Here is a 24,646-nt window from a genome sequence, read left to right as displayed (position 1 = left end):
ATTGTCATTCTTTTTCCTTTCTTTTTTTTTTTTTACTGTTTTTATGTTCTTATTCGGTGTTTTGTTTTCTTCCTCTGTTTTCTAGAGGGAAATGAAGCATGATCACGACATTCTGTTTTTAGTTATGTAGGAGCCCAGAAGTAGAATTTACAGGAAATTTACATCTTTTCCCCATTATTGTTCTAACCTTGTTTTAAGCTTCCATCAGACTTGTTTGTAGCAATATTGATGTAAAGGCCACGTTCTTACTCTGCCCTTTCTTTTTTACTGCCATAGTAAGAAGCAGGGATTTCTCCACACACTTGATAAGCCCAAAAAGAGAAAAAGTGAGAGAGAGGAAGCTTTTGTGATCAACAAATGAAGCAGTTGATCATTAAGGTCATTAATGTGTGTGTACATGTGGTCAGTGTGAAAGTCAGTCTGTGGGTTAGAGCTAAGATGGTTAACAGACATGAATGAGTAAATTGGACTGTTTTCAGCTCTTCTAACTCTTGCTAAGTCAGTTGACCTCATCAATACCTTTTCTCCCCTGGAGATTGTGGAAACCATTGTTCTTAATCAAGTTTTACCCAACAGAGAAACAGAAACAAAACAGATTTTAAAATTTAATAAAGTGAAATTCCTGAAACCATTTGTCTTTTTTTTTTTTTAGTATTTCCTTTCACAGAGGCTTCTTTTACCTCATTCTTTTTTTTTTTTTTTTTTTTGCCTTTCTGCCCTGCCTAGTTATCACCTGGTCTCACTTTAGTGTTTATTTCTCATCTGTCCAGAATTTCTTGTTTGGTGTCTTTCCTTCCTGCCTTTTTCTATGACTCAGCCTCCCGTCAAGAATGCTCTCTGTTCTCTTTCCCCTCGGTTTCCTTGGGCGTACCCCTTCCCAGCCAGCCCCTGCGGTCTTTTCTTGTTATCACTTGTCGGCCCCGGTTTCCCGCCTAGCCCCGCTCGTTTCTGTCGCTCCCCCTTGGTGATGACTTCTGTACCACCTTGCCTCTTCTGTCTGTAGCGCTCCCTGGCCTGTCATGGGCTTCATCCAGCTCTGATTCCTGCTCAGCACACTGCATTTATTGTTGTTTTCTTCCTACGCCTTTTGTGTATTTGCTCCATGAGCCTTTTTCTATTTTCCTCATCCCTGGGTGGCAGGCATTACTAGATGAATTTGTTGGCTGTATTTGCATGGAACCCACGTCCTTGCTGTGTATTTCCTGGGTAGCCAGGATGAATCAGTTATTATTAACTTTTCTTGGAACATTGAGCTTCCTGTGTTTTCTGCTTCTAAGAATTAGATGGGTATTCTAGAAGACTAAACTTACTCCAAAGAGAGGGTAATCATACAATGCTGGCATTTTTAACTCTTTATTCAAGAGTTCTTATCTTTTCAGTTCACTGCCTTGCCTTGAAAGAGTAAAGACAGACATTCAAAGCAGGTTTGGGGTTAGGGGTGGGTGGAAAATGGGAAGAGAAAGGTAAATACCACAAAAGGACACATAGTTTCTAGAAGGGGAAGGAAAACTAAAACCACAAACAGCAGACACTTAAGATTTATTAGGTAAAAGGTCCCCTAAAAGGATAAAAAGTATCAGTAATTCTGTCACTGAATGTTAATACAAGGTCATCATTTTTTTTTTATACTTTCAAGTTCTAAGACTTGAATAACAAAACAAACAATCTTGTAAATATTTTATTTTGAGAGACTTGATGTCTCCTTAAGTATTAACCTGTGTCATTTTTTAACAGTCTCAAAGTGTCATTAGTAACCAACCCTGTTAGCTTCTTGCCTTGAAAAGCATATAAATTGTATACTCTTGCCCTTTTGGACTCTGGAGTCCTGATGAAAAGGTAGCTTTTTAGCAAAATGTTACCCTGTTGATGATTTACCTTGTCATATTTTTTCCTTCATTCTTGCATGTGTTATGAGTGTGGTGCTGTGTGAATAAACTACTGAAAGTAGACTAATGTGAGTACAGACGCAGCTTTATTAAACGTAGAAAGGAAAACCCTGTAAACCACAATAGTGTTAGTTGCACAGTCATCTCTGACTCTGTGACCCCCTGAACTGTAGCCCAGCAGGCTCCTCTCTCCATGGAATTCTCCAGGCAAGAATACTGAAGTGAGTAGCCTTTCCCTTCTCTAGGGGAACCTCCCCGACCCAGGGATTGAAGCTGGGTCTCCTGCATTGCAGGCAGATTCTTGACTGTCCGAGCCACCAGTGAAGGCCATACAATGTAGTATCTAAATACTGCTTTTAAGAACCACCCGGTGAATGGAAGCTGATCATACTGGATCTTCTTTCTGCCGGAGCTTGCCCTGATTCTGATGGTGGTTGTCAGGTATCTTGGAGCTGATTCTGTCACGTTCACCACTTGTGAGCAGATAGTAAAATCAACATCAGAACCACTGTTAGGTACTAACAGGAAATGCGTGCAGGTGTGCTGAGTGCAGCACTGTGGTCTGAGGTTCCAGAGATGGGCAGAGGGTGGGCTCTTCTCTCCAGAAGCTCATCACTGAGTAGGGAATTGTTGATGAGTGAACGATCACAGTGCAGTGGGGCAAATGCAAGAGTGTATTTACATAAGCAGCAGCTGTCACAGGAACAGATTAATTGAGAGAGTCAGAAAGTATAAGTCAGAAACCTCAGAATGTCAGATACAATGTGTAGATAATGGGTGTGTGTATGTTGTGATGATGAAGTCGTGGGTGGTCCCTCCCTTATTACCTGTGTGAGTTGGACAGCTTCCTTAAAGCACTCAGACACAGCGTCTCCACTTAAAATAGTGAAAATCGTCTAGTAATCTTGCATGGGTTAAGTGAGGTAATATGTGCAAGGGGCCATATGGTTTCCTTATGGGCTTCCCAGGTGGCTCTAGTGGACGGTCCCTTCTTCAATTATTGTTTAAAATTTGGAGAACGCGACACCCGGGAGAGAACGTGGCAGATGAATGTACTCTTACACCGTAGACAATGTTGCTGCCCGAAACAGGTGGAATTCCCGTTTCACATATGCTTTTATAGTTTTTAGGAAAACTTACCTTACTAAAAACCTTATAGTCAATCTCTCTCTTTTTTTTTAAAACCAGAAGTTTATTTCCCTTAGTCTACCTGCCAGATGTAGTTCTCAATGACAATTATTTCTTCCCGTAAGTCACATCCATTCTCAAATTTAAAATTTGCTCACTTAAGCATATGTGATAAAAATATGCCATTAGCTTTTAAAGTGTTTAGCTAGAGTGACATCACTGGGATGGGTTCTCGTAACAACTGCTTTCAGAAAAGTTGGAGGAAGACTTACTGGATACAGGTGCTTTGGAATGTGTTATAAAATCAGTCTTTGTGTAGTTATAATCTCAATGCCTGAATTTTATGTGAACCTGAATTTAGTTCCTGGATTGTATCTACGTTTTTGTTCTTTCAAAAGGTGTTTATATTAACTTCTTTCACCAGAACCAGACTGCACAATCTGCATTTTCTAGTGTAGTAGAAAAAAATTGACGGGCTTCCCTGGTGGCTCAGTGGTAAAGAATCCACCTGCCAATGCAGGAAACATGGGTTCGATCTCTGGATTGGGATGATCCCCTGGAGAAGGAAATAGCAACCTACTGCAGTTTGCTTGCCTGGGAAATTTGATGGACAGAAGACCCTGGCAGGCTACAGTGCATAGGGTAGCAAAAGAGTTGGACACGACTTAGCGCCTAAACAATGACAACAAGAAAAAATTGGCACAATGATTTAATATTATTTTGCTTATGGTTGGATTCATTTCTTCCTAAATTAGCAGGTCTTAAAATATGGGTCTGTCTTAGACCATATGATATATCAGGCTGGGTTAAGTTTTACCTGGAGACAAATGATTCTTCTGATCTGGGTTGTTTAGCTTTGTTACAAAAGTCCACTAATATCATGATTAGATTTGTCTATTCTCTTGTGATTTTGTGTACTATAAGGCTTATATTTGGGATAATTTTTAAACACCAGTATTGAGACAGAACTACCAGCCCTGAATTTTGATCAAAATATGTGTCTTGTCTAAAGCATCTTCAGTAAAGTTCATTGTTTGCAGTCCAGGGATTTGAATCAGTTTGGTTTGTGTTTTATGGCTGGTGTTAATTTGTATTGACATTCCATTCACAGGTAGGGAAAGTGTATTTCCATAGCAAGGGAGGCACTTGGTACATTACTGTTCCAAAGTTTAGTTTTAAGCTGGCTATGATTGGACAAGTGGCTTTCACTTAGTATTCTCAGCAGCAGTCCTGTGGGCACGTTAATGTGTTTAATCGCCCTAATGAATGTCTAGTTAGCAGAGGCTCTGGGACCTCGCAGCAGATGGCATGAGATGGGCTGAGCTGCTGATCTTGTCTCTGGGTGCTTCCTGTTAGAGTCTTTGAGACGTGAAATTTTTTTCTGATGGTGTTTGATTTTTTCTTGAATTTTTTTAATATTATTATTATTGATAACAATAACAATTGCCCTTATGGAACCTCAGTAGGGTCAGGCTCTTGACATATGAACTCTTTGCTACCACTCAGATAATTTCTAACAAAATTTGAGGTGATAAAATATATTTATGTGGTATATAAATACGTGTTTATATTGATAAATAGGCAAATAAATGTTAGGTCAGTTCTGCAGATCCAGAGGCTTGTTGTGTTACATTTTCCCCATTGTTAGAATGAGGGCAGAGGAGGGGATTGAACCGCCCAAGGTCACACCGACAGTAAATGGTGAAACTAGGGTTACACTCCAGGTCTGATTAAATTCCATGCTTTCCGTCACTTTTTAAATGTTTGCCCTTTTAAAATGTACTGCCTTTCGAAATGTTTCCTCTTGAAAAAGTTAAAGTTCAGCTGTTTTATAAGTGCATATTATTTTGAACTAAGATGGACTCTATATAAATTCTATGTTAGACACCTAATTTTTCCCCCAAATAAAATAACAGTGTTCTTGACTATGGAAATTAATGAGGCTCAATATTAAATGTAACCAGTGCTCAGTGGAGAGACAAAACCAACTACTCTAGAAAAGTACAGAAGAGACGGTGAAAATCGCTAGGTCGGTGATTTGATGTATGGTTGGTCTTTTGCCATATAGACTTTTTGGCATATAGATATATATGTGTATTTTTTAAGCAAAACTAGTTTTATAACATGTGCTATCTAGTGACTCATCTTTCATATATTACATATTGGCCACCATTCTGAAGCATCATGAGTTGATATATCTTCATTAAAATTTTCCTTTTTCCGTTTTTAAAACTAATCTTTTTATTTTAGGAGAGTTTGGGGTTTATAGAATACTGCAGAGCTAGGACTGAGAGCTCCCTGTTTCCCCTGTCGGTAACATCTCACCTTGGTGTGGTGTTTGTCAGAACTAATGAGCCAGTATTGATAGGTCGTCATTAGCCAAAGTCCCCGCTTCCTCAGACTCCCTTGGTTTTTATCTCTTGTCTTTTTCTGTTCCAGGACCCCAACCAAGACGCCAGGCTTCAGTCCTCACGTCTCCTCAGGCTCTTCTTGCCTGGGACAGTCTCTTAGACTTCTCTTGGTTTTTATGACTTGGACAGTCTGGGGGTGGGGGGCGTACGGTCAGATATTGTTGAGCGCCCCTCAACTGGGATCTGTCTGACGTTTTTCTCCTGGTTCAACTGGGGTTGTGTGTGTGGGGGAGAGAGACCGCTGGGGCAGAGTGTGGTTTTCATGGCATTGTTTCAGGGCGACCTCCTGTCTGCGTGACTGTAACCTTGGGGTCCTGGCGCTTGTGGGTGCTTGTCAAGTTCTCCCGCGAAGTTCCTCTTTGTGCCTTTTCCACCAGTGCTCTTGGGAAGAAGGCAGCCCCCACGCCAGGAGTGGGCGTCCTGCTCCACCTCCTTGGGGCGGGGCGGGGGATCTCCCCACTGTGTTTGGCACCTTCCGCAGACGGCGTTTGCTGTCCCAGTTATTCATTTATCCAGTCTTTGATTTATACCCATGCAGACTGATGGATAATCATACTGGTGTTATAATCAGATACAGTACAATCATATTGCTCTGACGGCTCCAGCTGTGGCCAATCAGAACAGCTCTCATTGGTTCCTGTCTCCCTTTGCTATACCCTGTTTTTGTAAGTTTTTTTTTTTTTTTTTTAATATGGACCATTTTTAAAGTCTTTACTGAATTTGTTAGAATGTTGTTATCTGTTGTATGTTTTGTTTTCTGGTCATAAGGCATGTAGGGTCTTAGCTCCCTGACCAGAGAGCAAACCCCAGCCCCCTGCATTGAAAGGTGAAGTCTTAACCAGGGGAAGTCCTCATACCCTGCCATTGTGGGTTAATATCTTCCTTTTTTCACACAGCTGCTCGGTATTCCACCGTAGGAGTATATGATAATATGTCTGATCCCTCTTTGGTATTCCATTGTACGAGTATCCCATAATGTATTTAATCCCTTTTTGATAATTTAGGTATCAGGTTTCTCGCCATTGTAAACAATGCTGTGATGAGCAGTCTTCAAAAAGTGCACTTATGAAAATGTTGCTTGGTCATCCTGGGGCAGTTGCTGTGTTAAAGGGACTGCCAGTGTTGTTTTCAGTGTCCCTGACTTTCTCTTAAGGCTCTCTTAAGCAGCTTTCTGAGGAGTGAGCATTTTCACCAGACCTACGAAAACAGTGGTGTGTTTATCTCTGTTGTCGCCTCCCTTTTTGCTTTTTTTTTTTTTCATGGGATCAGGGCTGGTGGTGCAGGTGGCACCAGAGGTCCTGAAAGCTGCTTTGAGAATTAATCTCCACGTCTCTGTCGCCCCGGCCTTATCTGTCAGCTTGTGACCAATCTTGTTTAAAATTTCCATCCACTCCCCCCACCCCCACCACTGTATTATTTGCATTGAATTTATGGATGGAGTGATGAAGGGCAGAAAGTTTCCTCTTACTTTTTCTAAGCCAGACTGAAGCCAAGCCTAACTGCATTACTATCTTTAAAACTGTTTTATTGCAGACAGATACTCACCTGCTCATCCTTGTGGTCATCCTATGCAGATTCCTGTCTTCCGCTAACCTCATTCAGACCATCTTGCCTGTCTTTTGACAAGATTGCAGACTTTCCCTTTTCTTTTGTGAATAGGCTTTGTTATAATCAGCTTTGTTTTCCTCTGTTTGTGGTATTTCTGAATTTTGGCTCACTTTTATCTCCTATTTTCATTCATCGAGCACCTTTTAAAGGGGTGTCACCCTTCTCATTTCTAAGCAGAAGTTTAAAGGTAAATAAGAAATAACCACAGTTTCGCATTCTTCTCTGGTCAAGTGCATCCAGTTATCTAGGGCTAATGTGTATCATGGGTTTTTAATTCTCAGAAGACACACTTTCAACCCAGTGTGCTGTGAATGTGGGCCTTTTTAAGATTTACATCTGTAGCATTTCACCTACTCTACCTATTTTAAACTACCTTTTAAACCCTTCTTGATGCAGAAATGGCTCTTCTTTTCTCCTTAAAATCCTCTTTGCTTTGAGATGGTCTTTTCTTAACTTTGATATCATTGCTCCGTGCCAGCTGTGTGCCCTTGGTTGCATTTCTTACCTTCTCTTTCTGTTTCCTCATCTGAAAGTGCGGTTCTTTAGCGGCAGCCACCTCACTGGACCGAGTGTTGACTGAACGAGATCCGCTGTAATGCCTGGGGTGCGATATTGCAGATATCCTCTGTAAGTATTCCCGCCATCTTTTCCCCTCCAGCTATCTGGCATACCTCCCTTTACTTGTCCATGAATGTAAAACTGTTAGTTGCTCAACTGTGACCAACTCTTTGTGACCCCAGGTCTTACAGACCCTGGCGGGACTGTAGCCCTCCAGGCTCCTCTTTCCTTCGGATTCTCCAGGCAAGAATACTGGATTGGGTAGCCATTCCCTTCTCCAGGGGATTTTCCTGACCCAAGGATCGAACATGGGTCTCCTGCACTGCAGGCAGATTCTTCTTTACCATCTGAGCCACCTGCGTTCCATTAGATTAAGAAAAATGGTTTATCATAAGTAAGTTTTATGTTTCCTTCAAACTCATTTTAAACTTTTTGTCTTGAAATGGTTACGGATTCACAGAAAGTTGTAAAAATACAGAGAGGTCCTGTGTATCCTTCACCCAGTTTCCCACAAAGGCAGCTAGTACGGGAGCAAAGATGGAAGACAGACCTTGGTGCAACCCACAGAGCTTACTCTGTTGTCTCCAGTTTTACACACACGCATTTGTGTGTGTATGTAGTTCTGTGTAGCTCCATCATGTGTGAAACTGAAATTCGCTCAGTCATGTCTGACTCTTTGCAACCCCATGGACTATATAGTCCATGGAATTCTCCAGGCCAGAATACTGGAGTGGGTAGCCTTTCCCTTCTCCAGGAGGTCTTCCCAACCCAGGGATTGAACTCAGGTCTCCCGCATTGCAGGCGGATTCTTTACCAATTGAGCCAGCAGGGAAGCCCAAGAATACTGGGTGGGTAGCCTGTCCCTTCTCCGTCAGATCCATCACGTGTAGATTCACGTAACCTACCACCACAATCAGGACATGGAACTGACGCATCAACCCAAGGCTTTCTGCCTGCTACTCCGTCATAACCCTCCCTCTGCCCACCAACCCTGGGTAACCACTAATCTGTTCTCCGGCTTTATAATTCTGTCATTTTGAGAATATTATATAAACGGAATTGTGCAGCATCTGACCTTTTGAGATTAGCTTTTTAAACTCCTCATGATGCCCCTGCGATGCCTTCTCGCTGTTGTGTATATCAGTAGTTCCATTTTACTGCCTAGTACTGGTCCGTGGTATGGGTGCATCACAGTTGAACCATTTGTCCTTTGGAAGCACATTTGGGTGGTTTGCTGTTCATTGCTATTACAAATAAAGCTGTTACGAGGATCCATGTGCAGGTGTTTTGTGTGGACCCGAGTTTTCATTTCACAAATGCCTAGGAATGCAGTTCCTTGATCAGAACTTTTTGGATGGGCTATTGAAAGCTTCTTTGAAAATACATGCTAATACATCCACACTTACATAGAAAGGCAAGTAAAGTAACATATATTGTCATTGTCCTTTGTTTTAAATTATCTGCTTGAATTGTGGCATGCGTCCAAAGTATAGAATCTTGTCTTCTTTGTACTGTAATGTAATGGGTACTAAATAAGTATTTCATTTGGCTAATGAATCCCCTTTCATATTTTATTAGCATGTTTTCTCGGGTATATTATTGTTCTCAGATACTAAATTTGAGTGGGACAGATATTTCATATAATGATTTTTCTGGTTTTCAATTTTCTGTGATGTGGTAGAGATTAATTTTTAAAAATACCTCTAGATTAGCACAAAAAATCAGCAAGTCCATCATTGACTAATGTCTGGCAACATTTCAGATAATCGGTAGGTCAGTGCTAATGCTTTTTGCTTTCCAACATCATGTTTGGGGGTCCTAAAATGTTTCATAAAATCATTGCCTCCAAAGTTTATAATAAATGATGAGTCATTATTCAGATGAAGCTACAAATACTCTTTTGACGTGTGAAGGGCTTCTATTGATGATAGCCATGGATTTAAACAACTTTATTAACACATTTGCACCAACCTAATAATTGGCATCAGAAGTCCACATAAGGATGATATGAATTTATAAACAGTGGACAGGATCAACTGATTTGATCAGTTTTGGCTTTCCCACATACGACTATCTTCTAGCCTTAATATAACCGATAAAATGTTCTTTGTCAAAAAAAAAAAAAAGGAAGAAAGGAAAGAGAGTGAAATGTAGAAAGCAGTGATTCTTAACTCTGTTCGAATTATCTCGTTAGCTTTAAGAATGAAACAAGTACCTACAACCAGGCCAATTAAATTAGAATCATTGAAAGTGCTGCCCAGGCACTGGTATTTTTAAAAAACTTCTATGTAATTCTGATGTTTAGCCAAGGTTGAGAACCCCTGAACCAACAGACAACAGTGTCTCTGCTCTTGTGTCTTCGCTTTAGAATGGGCTAGTGTTTGTGCTTCATGCACGCATCTCCCACATACTGGGCTCACGGATTCTGCATTCCTTTTATTCATGGCTCTGCCGAGATGGATATTTTCCTAAGGGGGAAAAAATCACACCTGTGGACTGTGGACACATTTAATCTACAAAACACAGCTTTCATAAGTATAACAGAAGAATGCCTGTGACAGTGAATCAAGTACCCAACAGTGAAAAACTCAGAATCACTGAAAAGTCAAAAGGAAGTTAGATTTGGTCCAAGGCATCCCATGGGTGGGAACCTTTTGGGGACATCAGAAAAGGTTTAGAAAACGTGCCTGAAGTGTTGGGGTGAGAGAGCTGAGTCTATTTATAGATCCTGTTGTCAACTTTATTTAGTTTCTTTTCTTTTTAAAATGTATTGCTTTGCAAAATCAGTATTTGCTTGTAACACGTGAATGTACACAAGGATGAACAACAACAAAATTCATTCCTCCCCATCCGTGTTCACGGATGTGAATTCTTCTACACCTTTTCCTATATTCAAAAAAGTATGTTTAATGACAATAAGATTTGTTAGGTTTTTTTTTTTTTTTTTTTTGCTTTTCAAATAGGATCATACTCAATACATTATTCTAAAGCTTTCTCTTCCTCCATAATAGATCATGGCTATTTCTCCAGATCAATAGATCAGATCTAACTCTTTGTTTTCAAAAAATGAATAACAGTTTCAACATATATAATTCATTCAGCCATTTCCCTGAGGATGGATATTCAAGATGGCCCCTCCTTTTTTCCACTATAAATAGTGTTGCAACACGTATCTTTGTATGCATAACTTTTGTATCTAAAGTATTCTTATAACCTGTGGTTTGGTTTTCCTCAGATTTCTTAGTTTCTCTATATCTTCTCTGGTAGAATTAGTGAATTAAGGTCCGTTGAGTTCCAATTAATTGGCTTCTTCAGGGTGTTGTTGGGCATTAGGTAGAGAATCAGTTATTTTAGAAATGGCTCTGAATGGATCCTAATGACCATAGATATTTTTCATAGCTTCTAGAATTTCTAAGTTTACCTCAACAGGCCAATGGATGGGCTTCATGGAGGTCCTGGAACCACCTGATCTTGATTGCAAAGCTGTGTACATGTGACATCACTTTGCCGACAGTGGTCCGTCTAGTCAAAGCTATGGCTTTTCCAGTAGTCGAGTACGGATGTGAGAGTTGGACCATAAAGAAGCCGAGCGCCAAAGAACTGATGCTTTCGAACTGTGGTGCTGGAGAAGACTCTTGAGAGTCCCTTGGACAGCAAGGAGATCAAACCAGTCAATCCTAAAGGAAATCAACCCTGAATATTCACTGAAAGGACTGATGCTGAAGCTGAAACTCCAATACTTTGGTCTCCTGATGCGAAGAGGCGACATGCTGGGAAAGATTTAAGACAGGAGGAGAAGGGGACAACAGAGGACAGATAAGATGGTTGGATGGCATCACCGACTAGATGGACATGAGTTTGAGCAAGCTCCAGGAGATAGCAAAGGACAGGGAAACCTGGCATGCTGCAGTCCATGGGGTCACAAAGAGTCGGACCCAACTGAGTGGCTGAATAACAAATCCTTGTGATGGCTTTCATCAGATTTTCAGCAGAGCTGTTGCCTCAAAAAAGGCTGAAAATGGATAAAATCAGATGGTAGTTCTGAGCCTTGAGATTCTATAAAGGGATCTTTGGGACCACAGGGAACTTTTGAGTTCCCGTTGATAGCATGTTTAAATCACAGTGTCCTCTTTCTGTAAAGACTGGATTGAGAGAAGTTTATCTAACTTTCCAGATGACATCCACCTAGGAGAGATGACTAATGCCATACAGAGCAGACTCTCGAATCAGAATCATCTGGATAGCTTGTGGCAGCATTCTAAATAAAATCAGCAAGAGGAAGCATCTGCAGGAGTCGAGAATTGGCTCACATACACCCAAGAAGATCAGCTAGGGTTTATTTGACCACAGGCTTCTGCAAGCTTCCCTGTGATTCAGCTGCTAAAAACAGGCGTTGGACCAACACCTGGGGGCTGTGTTGACGCCTGTGACCAATGCTTCGGTGAGACACCAGCAGAGCAGGGAGACGAGTGATGGGCTGAGAAGTGGAGTCACTGAGGATCCCCCGGGGGAGGAGTTTGTTTTTGGAGCAGGGGGAGAGGGTGTGAGAGAGCAGCGCGGATCAAGGACCGGCAGGACCGGAAAGGGGTTTGCAGAGCTTGTGCTGTGGATCTCAGGTGCTCGGTAAATATTTGATGAATGGAAATTACAAGGCAAAGGATTTTGACTCTATCTGAGCTCTAGCGAGGGCTTCCCTGGTGGCTCAGCCAGTTAAGAATCCACCTGGAATGCGGGAGACTTGAGTTCAATGCTTGGATCAGGAAGATTCCCCTGGAGGAGGGCATGGCAACCCACTCCAGTATTCTTGCCTGGAGAATCCCATGGACAGAGGAGCCTGGTGGGCTACAGCCCATGGGGTTTCAAAGAGTTGGACACGACTGAGCGACTGAGCACGGTACGCAGCACACACACCTAGTGAGAGGCCTCCGGTGATGGGGTGGGGCCCTGGAAGGTCATGACTGCAAGCCGAGTGACGGGTGACCAGGACCGGGGCTTTGGAAGGAATCCTGCTCTGAGGGAGAGCTTGTGCTCTAGGACTTCAATACCCTTTTCACTGGATCATCGTATTTCTTCTCTCGGGTACCTGAATTCTAGAACAGGAGAAAATTCTAGGATAATGTTGCAGGCTCTTTTAAAGTACTTTTTTGATGCTTTTAACTCAAAGGCTACGTGACTGCCAGTACAGGTATTTTTAAAGGTGCCGGAATGTTGAACTGTAACAGGTTTTTATCTGAAACGTGCAGTGCATAAATTATTCCACTGTTAAACCTGAAGTAACTAGTCTAGACTTGCAGTGTGTGGTTTAAGAGTTTATTTTTGTTTCTTTAGAGAGGAGAAAAGCCACATTCTTTTCATGCTACAAAAAGAGTAAAAAAGGAAATTTCACCACTTCCTGGCTTCGTTGTGGCCTCCGGGAACACAGGACACTTATCTCCATTGGGCTAATTGTTCTGAATCCTGACTCAGATGATAATAGCTCTGCACGGAATTTGTGTCATGTCTGTTGTCTACACAGGCCTGCACCTGAGTCTGCACACTGCCCTGCGAAAGTGTAGCTCTGATACTTCACCTGGTTGAGACGCAGGTATCTCTTATTGTCGCTCAAATAATTGAAATAATATCAGAATCCTTTAGATGGTGGAAATAAATACTGTCAAGTTTTTTTTTTATATAAAGTTTTGGAAGAGAAAAAAGAAGCCTGTATCTCACACTAGTGGTTTTAGAACAGGGTAGGAGCTGCTGCCACCTAGGACCATGGTCTGCACTCCTCTTTCTGGCGCCAGTGGTGTTGGGTCGGGGGCGGGCTGAGCCGCTGGCTGGCTCGGCAGCCGTGCTCTCCCGAGTCTTGTCCGCTCGTCTGTAGAGACGGGGGAGGGTGGCACTTAGACCTGCAGAGAGGCGCTCAGCATGCGCTGGGGCTCTGCCCGCGTTTAGGGGACTCCCCAGACATTCTACGGCTGTGTCTCCCACTGTCCCCTCCTTGAGCTCCTTCCTTTTTTCTACCCCCCACCCCCCCATTCAGCAGATAATGTCATTGCTATGTCTTGTACCGTCTTGAACATGGCATATCTAAAGGTAATGTTTGTGTTCCCTCCCCTGCCCCTTCTTCCTGCCCTACTTAACCTACTTCTGCCCCATGCTCCTGTCTCTCCTTTTGTAATGAATGGAGACCACTCACCAGGCATGCTGGGGGCTCTGGAGTCTTCCTATCTGGGATTGAATCCCCACTCCACCGCTTCACGCTGCCTGACCTTGGACAGGCTCCTTAATACGTCTCAATCTCAATTTCTTCAGTGATGAATAAGATGGCAGTTCATCTTCTAGGACTGGGAAGACTCACTGAGATGAATACACGTTACCGCTTAGTGACGTTCCTGACATTTAAGTAAGTTGATCACTTACGACTCTCAAGCTGGACATGGTGGCGTCAGCCTGAATCCCTCTGCCTTCCCTTCACCTGGGAGTCATCAATGCTGTTGATTCTACCTCAAGTGTCTCTCCTCTTTCTAGTCAATGCTTTTAGGGTCAGGATTTCCTCACTTGAATCCACTACTCAAAAGAGGTTCATAACCCCTCGAAGTTATTTGTACATTTTTTGACATATGTGCATTTTTCCTTAGGAAAAGGCTTTTAGCTTTTCTTTTTTTTAAGGCTTTTAACTTGTATCACTCACTTTCACGTAGGTCGGTGACCCAGAAAAGGTTAGTACTAACTACTGGCATAGACTCTCCTCTCTTTGTCCGTATTCAGGAACCTGTAAATGGACATTCCTACCCTGGTCTCTGTGCCTCTGACCTACTCTTTTATTTTTTAATTTTAGAATGTTATTTATTTATATTTTCATTTTTACTTTTTGGACTCACCCCATGGCCTGTGGGATCTAGTTCCCTGACCAGGAATTGAACCCAGGCGCTCTGTGCTGGAAGTGCGGCGTCTTAACCAGTGGACCACCAGGGAAGTCTCCCTGGTCTGCTCTGCACTCGATTGCTCAGTTCACTTTTTCCTTTTTTTTTTTTATTGTTCTTGCATCCTCATCCTGCTTGTTTGGTTGTGTTGACTCCCTGTTGCCTGTAGTGACTGTTCTTATCCCAACCACATGCTAGGATCACATGAGAAGACTTTTAAAAACACCAACGCCCAGTCCCCATCCTCGACCAATTAATTGATACTAGTAAATACCAGACATCAATTCTGTCTTAAAGTTTCCCAGGAGATTTTGATGTGTAGCCAGAGTTGAGAGCCTCAGGGTGGCGGGTCGGTGCGCTGATCAGAGTTCACATTGCCTGCAGGGACCTCAGTCATTGCCTTTTCCAGCCTAATCTTCTGCCTCTTCCCCCCCCCGTTCACATCCTGTCACTCACACTCCAGGCACATAGTTCTTGCTGTTCTCAGAACAGACTCTGAGCTTTTGCCTGTCCTGATCGCTCTGCTGTTTCTCTGCCTGGTCCTTTCCATCACAGACCCTCCCCTTGATGCCAGAGACAGCCGCAAGCCTCCTTGTGCAAACTCCTGTTAGTTACATAGGCCTTACGCTGTATTAGTTATCTCTGTGTCTGCCTGCCATACCGCACTGAACTCCTAGAAGGTAAGATCCTTATTTATTTCATCCTTCTTCGGCTTGGCACCAGCTTAAGAAGCTCCCTGAGAGTCTGACAAATAAGTAAATGAAACAGGAAAACAGCAGCCCACTCTGGGGATCAGGAAATTTATGGGGTTAGGGAGTGTACGTAAATATAGCCTAGCAGATGGGGTGAGGAAGGCTTGGCAGAAGTTTTATCCTCTAATATTGCTTTGAATTTACTACAACACTGCCTCTATTTGATGCTTTCGGGTTTTTTTTTTTGGCTGGGAAGCATGTGGCATCCCAGTTCCCAGACCAGGAATCAAACCTGCATCCCGCTCGTGGAAGGTGAAGTCTCAGGGGAAGGCCAGGGAAGTCCCCTGTACTGTTGCGTTTTCATACTTTTGTAAAAAAGATCCATGTATATGTGTTTCTCACGTGGGACTGGGAAAGTCGAGACCAGCTTTGAGAATAGCCCCAAACGCTGTTGAGTGCAAAGTCACGTCATATTTGTCTCCTGAGATGGTCCAGAGATTTCTGAATGAGAGATGGGAGTCAGCCGCTTCGATGATGGCAGCTGTTTATTTTGCCCAGTGGATGGTCCCGACTTAGTTACTGATTTAAAGATATCCTTATATGGACAGTCCTCCAGACATTATACGCTTCTAATTTTGATCTCACCTCTGGCCTCTGTGTTTTAGCTGCTGCCTTCGCTTGGCTGTCTTTAATACTTTTTTCCTCAGTGTGTCTCAGAATTGTCCAACACATTCTAAAGAATCATAACTTAAATTTGATTGATTCCCCCTTTTCTTCAGTGGCCAGAATTAGTTAAATTTTGAAAGAGATTACTTTTGGTAAATAATCTCAGAGAGACTCTTTTGGATATTGTGCGGGGGGATGTTTGAGGTTTTATCCGAATTATTTTACTGAACACTGGCCCACCACCCCACTCTTAGGAGAAGAGATGGCTTGTTTAACACTTATACAAAGAACAGTAAGTACTAGTCTGATGTCATGATTTGCATGTATTTCTGATATGCCATGTATGAACAACTAGCATACTCTTTGTCTAACTGGCTGTTTATTATCCTGTAATCCTGTATCATATCTTAGAGTTGAATAATGAGAACAAGGATTTTCTTATTCAAAATCGAAGTGTTGGCTGGAATTTATTAATATGCTTCTCTTTTATGCATCCATCATCTTATTTAAAAAGAGGGTTTTTTTTTTTTACTTTTTAAAATTAAAGTATAGTTGTACGATGTTTTATAAGTAACAGGTCTACAGCATAGCGATTCACAACTTTTAAAGGCTTTGTTCCCTTTATACTTATTATAAAATATTGGCTGTGTTCCCCATGTTAAGCCTTAAAGAATCTGGATTTATCAGGAACTCCTCCGTTCAGTGTCATTTACATGAAAAGATCTTAAGTAGTGAAACTGAAAAGATTAATTTTTAGTTATTTTCTAGGAGGCTATTTTAAAAAACAGATCTGACTCAAAGAATTGGGTGAAGTTCCCTCTCCTGGCAATTGGAGAGACAGGAATAGAATGTCAAGAAAAAGAACAGACCAAGTCTTACAATGTGAGCATTGAGGTCTAAAATGGGTAATTGTCTCCTGTTTCACAGTCTGCAGTAACCACAGATACCCCAGTCCTGCTCGTCCTCCCTTCCTTGTGTGAACCAGGGTCTCTCTGTAAAGAAGCTGGTCTCTGTGTTCCAGAGAACAGCCTCTTGGATTATTCTAATTACTGGGCTGTTACAGTTCTGAGAGCTGAGTTGTTAGTCCTTCTTTGCTTATTGCTGATATTTTGAAAAATGAGCCTTCATGGGAGCATTTGTTGAAATGAAATATACAGTGCTTGAGACTGAATCACGTACATCTATCTCAGGAGGCAGCCTCTGCTCCCCCTGTAGAAGCAGGTCCCTGCTGGATTCTTGCGGCCAAGTGAAGTGAGAATCTCTTACAAATATTTCAGCTGCTGTAATTTGAGGTTGATTTTGAACCACTTATTGCCAAAGTGACCACTTCTAGTGTGTCTGGTTGGGAACGGACTGCATCCGTTTACAACAAAAATATTAAAAATTAGAAAGTAAATTCTTGATTTCCCAATTCTCTTGGTAAACTGGTACCAAGTGTTGTGTTTCCCCACACACTTCGGCATTTTAGCGGCTTGGTGGCTTGAGAATAGAATATAGGAACCCTGAGAACTTACTTGAAATTATTATTAGTAAAACATTGTGGATTTGGACTGCTGTTAATGAGGGTCCTTTTAGCTTTACCTTGCAAATTTCCTCTAAAAACTTAGGAGTCCCAAAGTAGGATAGATCTCTACTATGTACAGGTGGTTCAAACACAATTTCCCATTCCTTATTATTTTATGTAGGTAAAATATATATTTTTAAGAATCTGCTAAGTACCGTTCTGAGTGTTATATGTGCATTAACTCATTTTTACAACAGTCTGTTAATTTGCCTGTGGTGGCTCAGTCAGCAGGTAGTGAAGTTGGGATTCAAATGAACCCAGAAGGGTAACTCTTACTAAGGAACTTGCTTGCAACCCTCTTTTCCTCAGAAAGTCTTAAATTTCAAGTTAGAAAGTAGGGTAACCCTTACTCTAAAAAAAGTTGTAGATGCTTCTGAAACAGATTTATTTGCTTGTGGATTGAAATAGAAATGAATATTAACTGACAATGTACCAAAAGATTTTGGAAGTTAGTAGCTTGTTGCCCGATTCTTAACAGTTTTGCCATAATTGGATGGAGTAAGCTGAGAAGGTGCCTGTGTCATTAAGGCGTTCAAGGTAACTTGTTAATTCAAACTCTCTTCACCAGTGCGGTTTGATTTGTGGCAGGTCAAGTTTTTACCTATACATTATCTGTGAAAAAGAGGTCTCTAAGCAGATAGTATAAGATGCGGGAAATGCTTACTTACTTCAATGTAGCAGAATATTTTCAAGTACTCTTAGTATGATCTGTCAACTATCTTTAGTTTCCCATTTTCATCTTAAAAATGGGAAATTCAGCTTCATATTTAGTAGATTCATGTAATAAAACTTTAGTTAAAATTTTTTCAGTTTGGATATATAACTACTTGAAGCCAAATTAGACTGGAATTAAGATTTTGTTAACCCACATTTTGAGTCACGTGGCTTAAAATCTTGTTTTTCAGGGCTTTTGTTTCCCCCCCTGAAATCTTAGATTGCAGTATATTTAAGGTTTCTTGTTTTGCATTAGCTTGAATGCTAATAAATTATAGAGGTTCAGATTGTACTTAATAAGCCTATGCTTGTTTTTCCATTGAAAGTGTTTTTATTACATGAGACATTAGCGCAGCTTTGTTTGAATCTGACAGCCATGCTATGTCTGTCTAGCAGTTTAGTAAGCCTGGCGTCTCCCAGGTAGAGTTGTTGCCTCAAGAGAAAGGGGAAGGCCAGTCTCCAATCTTTTAACTGAGTGGAGGCTAATATTGGGGCATATATGACCCTGTGTTCTAGTGCAGTGTCTGTGAACTTCAAAGGGAAGAAAAAAAAAAAAAATATATATATATATATGAATCTAGCATCTAGTACATACCAGGTTCTGTCCTTGATGATACAGCTATATCTATATTTCTATATTCATGCACATCTGTCTCCCTATCTTGCTATGTATGCATAAATGTGTGAGTTTGTTTATTTAACAAGGAGAAGGAAATGGCCACCCACTCCAGTACCCTTGCCTGGAAAATCCCATGGATGGAGGAGCCTGGTGGGCTATAGTCTGTGGGGTCATAAAGAGTCGGACATGACTCAGTGACTTCACTTATATATTAAGCAACAGGCACTGTTCTGCATTCTTTACAAATATAAACCCATCTAATCTTCATAGTCACCCTATGGAGTTTGTATGTTGTTATACCCATTTTAAAGATGATGAAACTGAGGCACAGAGAGAATTAATTGCCCAGAGTCAACAACTAGAAACTGGAAGAAGCCTGGGCAGTCTTGCTCTGGACTCCATACTCTCGAATTGAACACTTTGCAGCATTGATTTGGAGAAAGGAAGCAAGTTTATCAATGGTCTAAACAGCTGCTAAGTGACAGAGCTGAAATCTATTTCCCAGACATACATGGTACAGACATGCATCACAGCATTCCTTTTTCTCTGACTTTGCACGTTGTTGGTTCTGTATAATGTTCTTTCCACTTTGTTGAAAGCTTATCAGCAGGCAAATTCACATGTTATTTTCTCCAAGGTGCCTTTCTTGACTAACCCCACCAGAACATTCCTGTTGGAATGGATTTTTACCCTTTGGGATGCTTACTGATTACCCTCTTACATGGTAGAAAGTTTATATATATGCCGTCATGTCTTCTATCAGATTATAAGCCTCTTGAAGGCAGCACTGTCATTAACACCATGTTCTGCTACAATCTTGGGCATCCTGCCGTTTGTTCAAATCTTGTTAATGCTTGGGAGTTTTGGAATGGCAGGAAGCAGTTGTTTAGCAAGTGTCTGTTAAATGGATGACTCTTAAGAATGCATGGTGAGGATAAATTTTCCGCATGGACTTCTAGGATACTTAAAAAGATCAACTGTCTAAAATAAGTATTCAAACAGCAGCAGTAATAATGCTGCCTTTATTTTTATAGTCCTGATATAATTGTTACAAATTATGCAGAATTAGCTGTTTATCAAAGTCTTAAGAAAGAAGTGTCTTGAAGAACTGGCTGCTATGTGTATATCTTTTTAGCTTATAGAAGCGCAGAAGAAAAAGTGGTTTATTCTTTGAATCAGTCTTCTCTGCTCACGTGTGCGTAAATGGTACTCTTACCCATTTCTGAAGTATTAAGACGGACTGAACAGCCATGAACGTGGCTTGCTGCAGTCCATGGGGTCGCAAGGAGTCAGACAGGACTGAGCGACTGAACTGAACAGCCGTGAACTATACCCATGTAATCAGTCTGAAGGCCAGGATAGAGAATCATCTTCTTAAAAAAATTTATTTATTTAGTTATTTTTGGCTGCACTGGGTCTTCGTGGCTGCACACGGGCTTCCTCTAGTTGCGATGCGTGGCCTTCTCATTGTTGCTGAGTGTGAGCTTCAGGAGTTGCGGCTCCCACGCTCTAGGGCATCAGCAGGCTCAGCAGTTGCGGTGTGAGGACTCAGCTGCAGCTCGGCGTGTGGGATCTTCCCAGACCAGGGATCAAACCCGGGTCTCCTAAATTGGCAGGTAGATTTTTTTTTTTTTTTTTCCCACAGAGTCACCAGGGAAGCCCGAGAAATCATTCCTTTAGCAGAGAGTTGTAGTATTGAAGGCCACATAGATTAGTTTGGCCAAAAAGCTTGCTCGGGTTTCCCTATAAAAGGATACAGAAAAACCTGAACAATCTTTTTAACTAACCCAATATTTGTTTCTAATTATAGAACGAAACAAATAAAGCTTAAACTTAACCATTTTAGCAGTTTCACATGCAGACTGTATCACTGTTTCATTTTAGTTTGGTTAACCTGCTGGTGGATATGACAAAATAATTGTAGTAATCAGAATTGTGGGGTTTTTTTTTAAAGAGAATTGTGCGTTTTTAAGAGTAAGATAGACACAGATTAGTCTGAGAGGGTTTCATTTGAAAGTAAAGGGATGGACTGTTAGAGACCGTTTGAAGATTGTCTATCTGTGATCTTTTGCTGTGTAACAGGCCTCCTAATTCTAGCAGCTGGGAAAAGGAAGCCTGAAGTCTCACGGTTCTGTGGGTCACCTGGGTGACTCTTCTGCTTGGATGGAACTAGCCAGTTGGTCTCTGAAGTCAGCGGGCAGCCTGGCTAGGGCCGCCTGGCCTGGGGTCGCCTCTGAGCCTGTGGGGGCCATCGTCGGGCTGGCTGGGATGGGGCTTCAGTGCAGATGGCAAGTCTGTGCCCCACGTGGTCTTACCCTCAGAAGGCTAGGCGGGCGTCCAGTGGTGGCCTCGCTGCCCTGAAGTGCAGCTGGAGCGGGGCCGGCTCCCCCACCCCAGGCCTGCACTCAAGCCTCTGGGTTATGTTTGCTGTTGCCCTGCAGACCAAGCCCAGAGTCAGTGTGGGCAGGGACTCTCCTGGGGTGTGGGTCCAGGGTAGTGGGAGCTGATAGGGGGTTATTACCGCCCCATCGCCCGGACACAGAACTTGTACGAACGGTCGGTCAGTGTCCCTAGGCTCTGAGCCAGCCCTCGGCTCCCAGCACATGCTGCTGGAGTGGAGGAGACCTGAGCCGGCTGCCCAGGCCACGGTCTTCAGAGCCGAGTTTACAGGCCCTGGCTTCCCTGCAGTGCGTCGCGATTATTTGGAGCCCCTTTCAACCTTTTATTCTTTGAAGCTTTGAACTATCAAAGCAGGACGCCTCTCACCCTCCCTCGTAATGTCCCAGGTGGGGGCTGTTGGGCCTAAAGGTGGCAGTTTACTGGGAGCGCGTGCTTGGCGGGTGCCTGGTGACTGAAGTCCTTAGGGCCCCTCGATGTGTCATCGCCGCCCCTGTTTTACGGGGCGGGTGGGGAGGTGGACTTACACAGGTCAGCTGAATTGCCCAAGGTCAGAGTGGTGCCCAAGGTCAAGTGCATGGGTTAGGAGCTGCCTTTTGAACTCAGATCTTTCTGACTTTCTCCCCAGTGGACTGGTGAGGGTTTTTTGGTTTTTTGGTTTTTTTTTTTTGAGCACGAAGCCATTGATGGCCTTCATGCCATCCTCTGAAAAACTGGTGACCATGAAATGTGAATTTTCCCCTTTTCTGCTTCTTTCCCACCCGTTCCCTTCACTGGTTGGACTAAATCACCAGGTTTAACTTGAAGATGATGAATACCTCAGAGAGGAAACTTTCCTGCTGGTTCCAGATGTCCTTTTTAAAAGTATGTTAGAATAATTAGTCTATCTGTGACTCTTGGAGATTTCAAAATAAAATGCAGAATCCTGAGACAGCCTAAGACATATATTTAAAATTTTAGGGGAGAGGGATAAATCAGGACTTTGGGAGTATCATGTACATACCATATAAATATATACATATATATACAAAATAGATAACAGAGACCTACTGTATATTAGCACAGAGAACTATGCCCGATATCTTCTAATAGCCTATGTGGGAAGAGAATCTGAAAAAGAATATGTTATAACTGAATCACATTGCTGAACACCTGAAATGAACACACACTGTAAATCAACTATACTTGAATAAAAAAATTAATTTACATTCATGAAAAGTAACCGTCATTTAAAGATGAAACCGTGCCCCCCGTCTTGTGCGCTCCCCTAGGACGCGGTACATAGCTGCGTCTTCACGTTCACAAGAACCGCGTGTATGCCGGGTGGGGGGTGGCGGTCTGTCCGTCTTACTCAGACGTGCGCTCCTGGATGACGCAGAGACCTTGTCTTTCCTCTCTTCTGTGTCCTCAACACTAGGTCCCAGGGTGGGAAGGTTCCAGGGTTTGTTACACGATTCTGTACCTGGACTCCGTGCCCAGGGACAGACTCTGTTCTGCTTTTCACCTCTCCTCCATTTCATCCATCTGTCCTCTTTTTAGCCCTTTCTTTCTCTTCAAAGTCCTTTTCCTCCCATCTCAGTTTGTCTGAGTTCCTCAGCTTTCCCTTTCTCCTACCCTCTCATTGGCAGTTTGTATAGTCATTACCTGTTTTCTTTTTTATGTTTTATATTGGAGTATGGGCTTCCCAGGTAGCTCAGATGGTAAAGCGTCTGCCTACAATCTGGGAGACCTGGGTTCAATCCCTGGGTCGGGAAGATCCCCTGGAGAAGGAAATGGCAACCCACCCTAGTGTTCATGCCTGGAAAATCCGATGGACCAAGGAGCCTGGTAGGCTACTGTCCATGGGGTCGCAAAGAGTTGGACACAACTGAGTGACTTCACTTCACTTCATAATTGATTTACAGTGCTGTGTGTTAGTTTCAGGTGTGCTATCTTTATGACATGTTGAAATGATGGTATCTTGGATATATGGAGTTCAATAAAAAAAATTATTAAAATTAATTTCACCTGTTTATTTTTACTTTTTTAATGTGACTGGAAATTTTTGAATTACAGAAGTAGCTGCTCCAGAGGGTCCTTATCCAGGTCAGTCCATTAATGTGAGTTTTTGTTTTGATTTCTTGGGTCTGCTGGACTGGAGACCCACAGATCACCTCCCCTCACTGGAACAGCTCTGCCTCCCCGCCCCCACCCGCCCCACAGTGTGTGACCTCGAACAGGAAGGCTTTCCCTTGCTTTTAAATGATGCACAGAGATTTTTCTCTCCCATCATAGGTATGCCCAGGACAGAATACAGTTGACTCCTACATTCTTCTCGCTAATGAAAGGGAAGCAGCAGGGTGACTCATGGACACTGGAAGATAGACTATTTACTTTGGAATGTTTCAGTTCTTGGATCTTGGGACAGGTGTGGCCACTGTTGAAAGAAACAGTGTAGTCACACTCAGCATATTTGACATGTGAAGAACTGGAGCACTGCCTAGCGTCCCCTGCCTTCAGCGTCAGGGACGTGGGATCCACTGCCTTGTTTCTCTGTGATGCCAGATTCGATGCATAGGTGCTTATGGTATATTGGCTTTTTTGTTTGTTGAGGGAAGAAGTACTGTTTGGCTTAGAAACTCTTTGACTGCACTATGATGTAGTAAGTTAAGGATCACTGTATCGAAAATAGCCTTACAATGTCCTCCTTTGGTGTTGAGAATTCCAGAGTATGTTCGCTGTGGATCACAGAGAATTGATCGTATTCATCCAAGGTCAGACATCTTTGATAAGTACCAACTTCTTTCCTCTGGGCTTGGGGTGGGGTGCCCACTGCAGGGACTCGGGTTGGGGTGGTTGATGAGCGCAGTCAGCTACCATCTCATGAGGGCTGAGCAGCTCCTGGCTGCTGCTGCCTAAAGCTGAACTCGGGGGGTGGAAACACCCAGACTGGCAGCCCACAGTTTTTGTAAACAGCCAGGATGGGGATTGTGCTCATGCCAGTGAACACCAAGCTGTTCGCCACCTTGAGTGGCGTGTCACGCGTGCCGGAGCTGTTAGGACAGGGTCAAGTCTTCTGGTTCCACGTCATATGCCTGTACCACAGTTGACCTGGGATTTGGGGAGCTGAGCAGAATAAATCTCCTGAAATCTAAAATGACATATGACATTTTAAAATTAGAAAAACAAACAGCTCCGACAAGATTTGCAGGATTATAGCTAAATAGTTAATATGGAAGACATGCCATGGAGTGGTTAGGAGGCGGGCTGGAATAATCCCATGTTGATTTAGCGAAAAGCGTGGAACAAGCCGTTGAATTTCCCTGTTTGCTCAAATGTTTAAAAAACAAAATGGAAGAATGACATCTCCCAGAGATGTTCGGAGATTTGATTGACATTCATGCCTTGATATCTCTCATGAAGTACCCAATAAGAGCAACATATATTATAAGAACTAAAATATCCACAACAAACTAGTGTGAACCATCTTGAGTAGATATTAAGCAGTTTGGTGTCCTT

At 42.5% G+C, this 24,646-nt stretch overlaps 1 protein-coding gene across 3 annotated transcripts in view; it reads left to right on the top strand.

Moving 5' to 3' along the window:
- Window positions 1-24,646, top strand: part of SLC20A2 (solute carrier family 20 member 2) — a 108,906-nt gene that overhangs the window by 6,381 nt on the left and 77,879 nt on the right. The gene's annotated exons all lie outside the window — the stretch shown is intronic.

Source organism: Dama dama, chromosome 32, assembly GCF_033118175.1.
Source record: "Dama dama isolate Ldn47 chromosome 32, ASM3311817v1, whole genome shotgun sequence".
Taxonomy (NCBI): Eukaryota; Metazoa; Chordata; class Mammalia; order Artiodactyla; family Cervidae; genus Dama; species Dama dama.
This window is presented reverse-complemented; position numbering and strand designations above follow the sequence as displayed.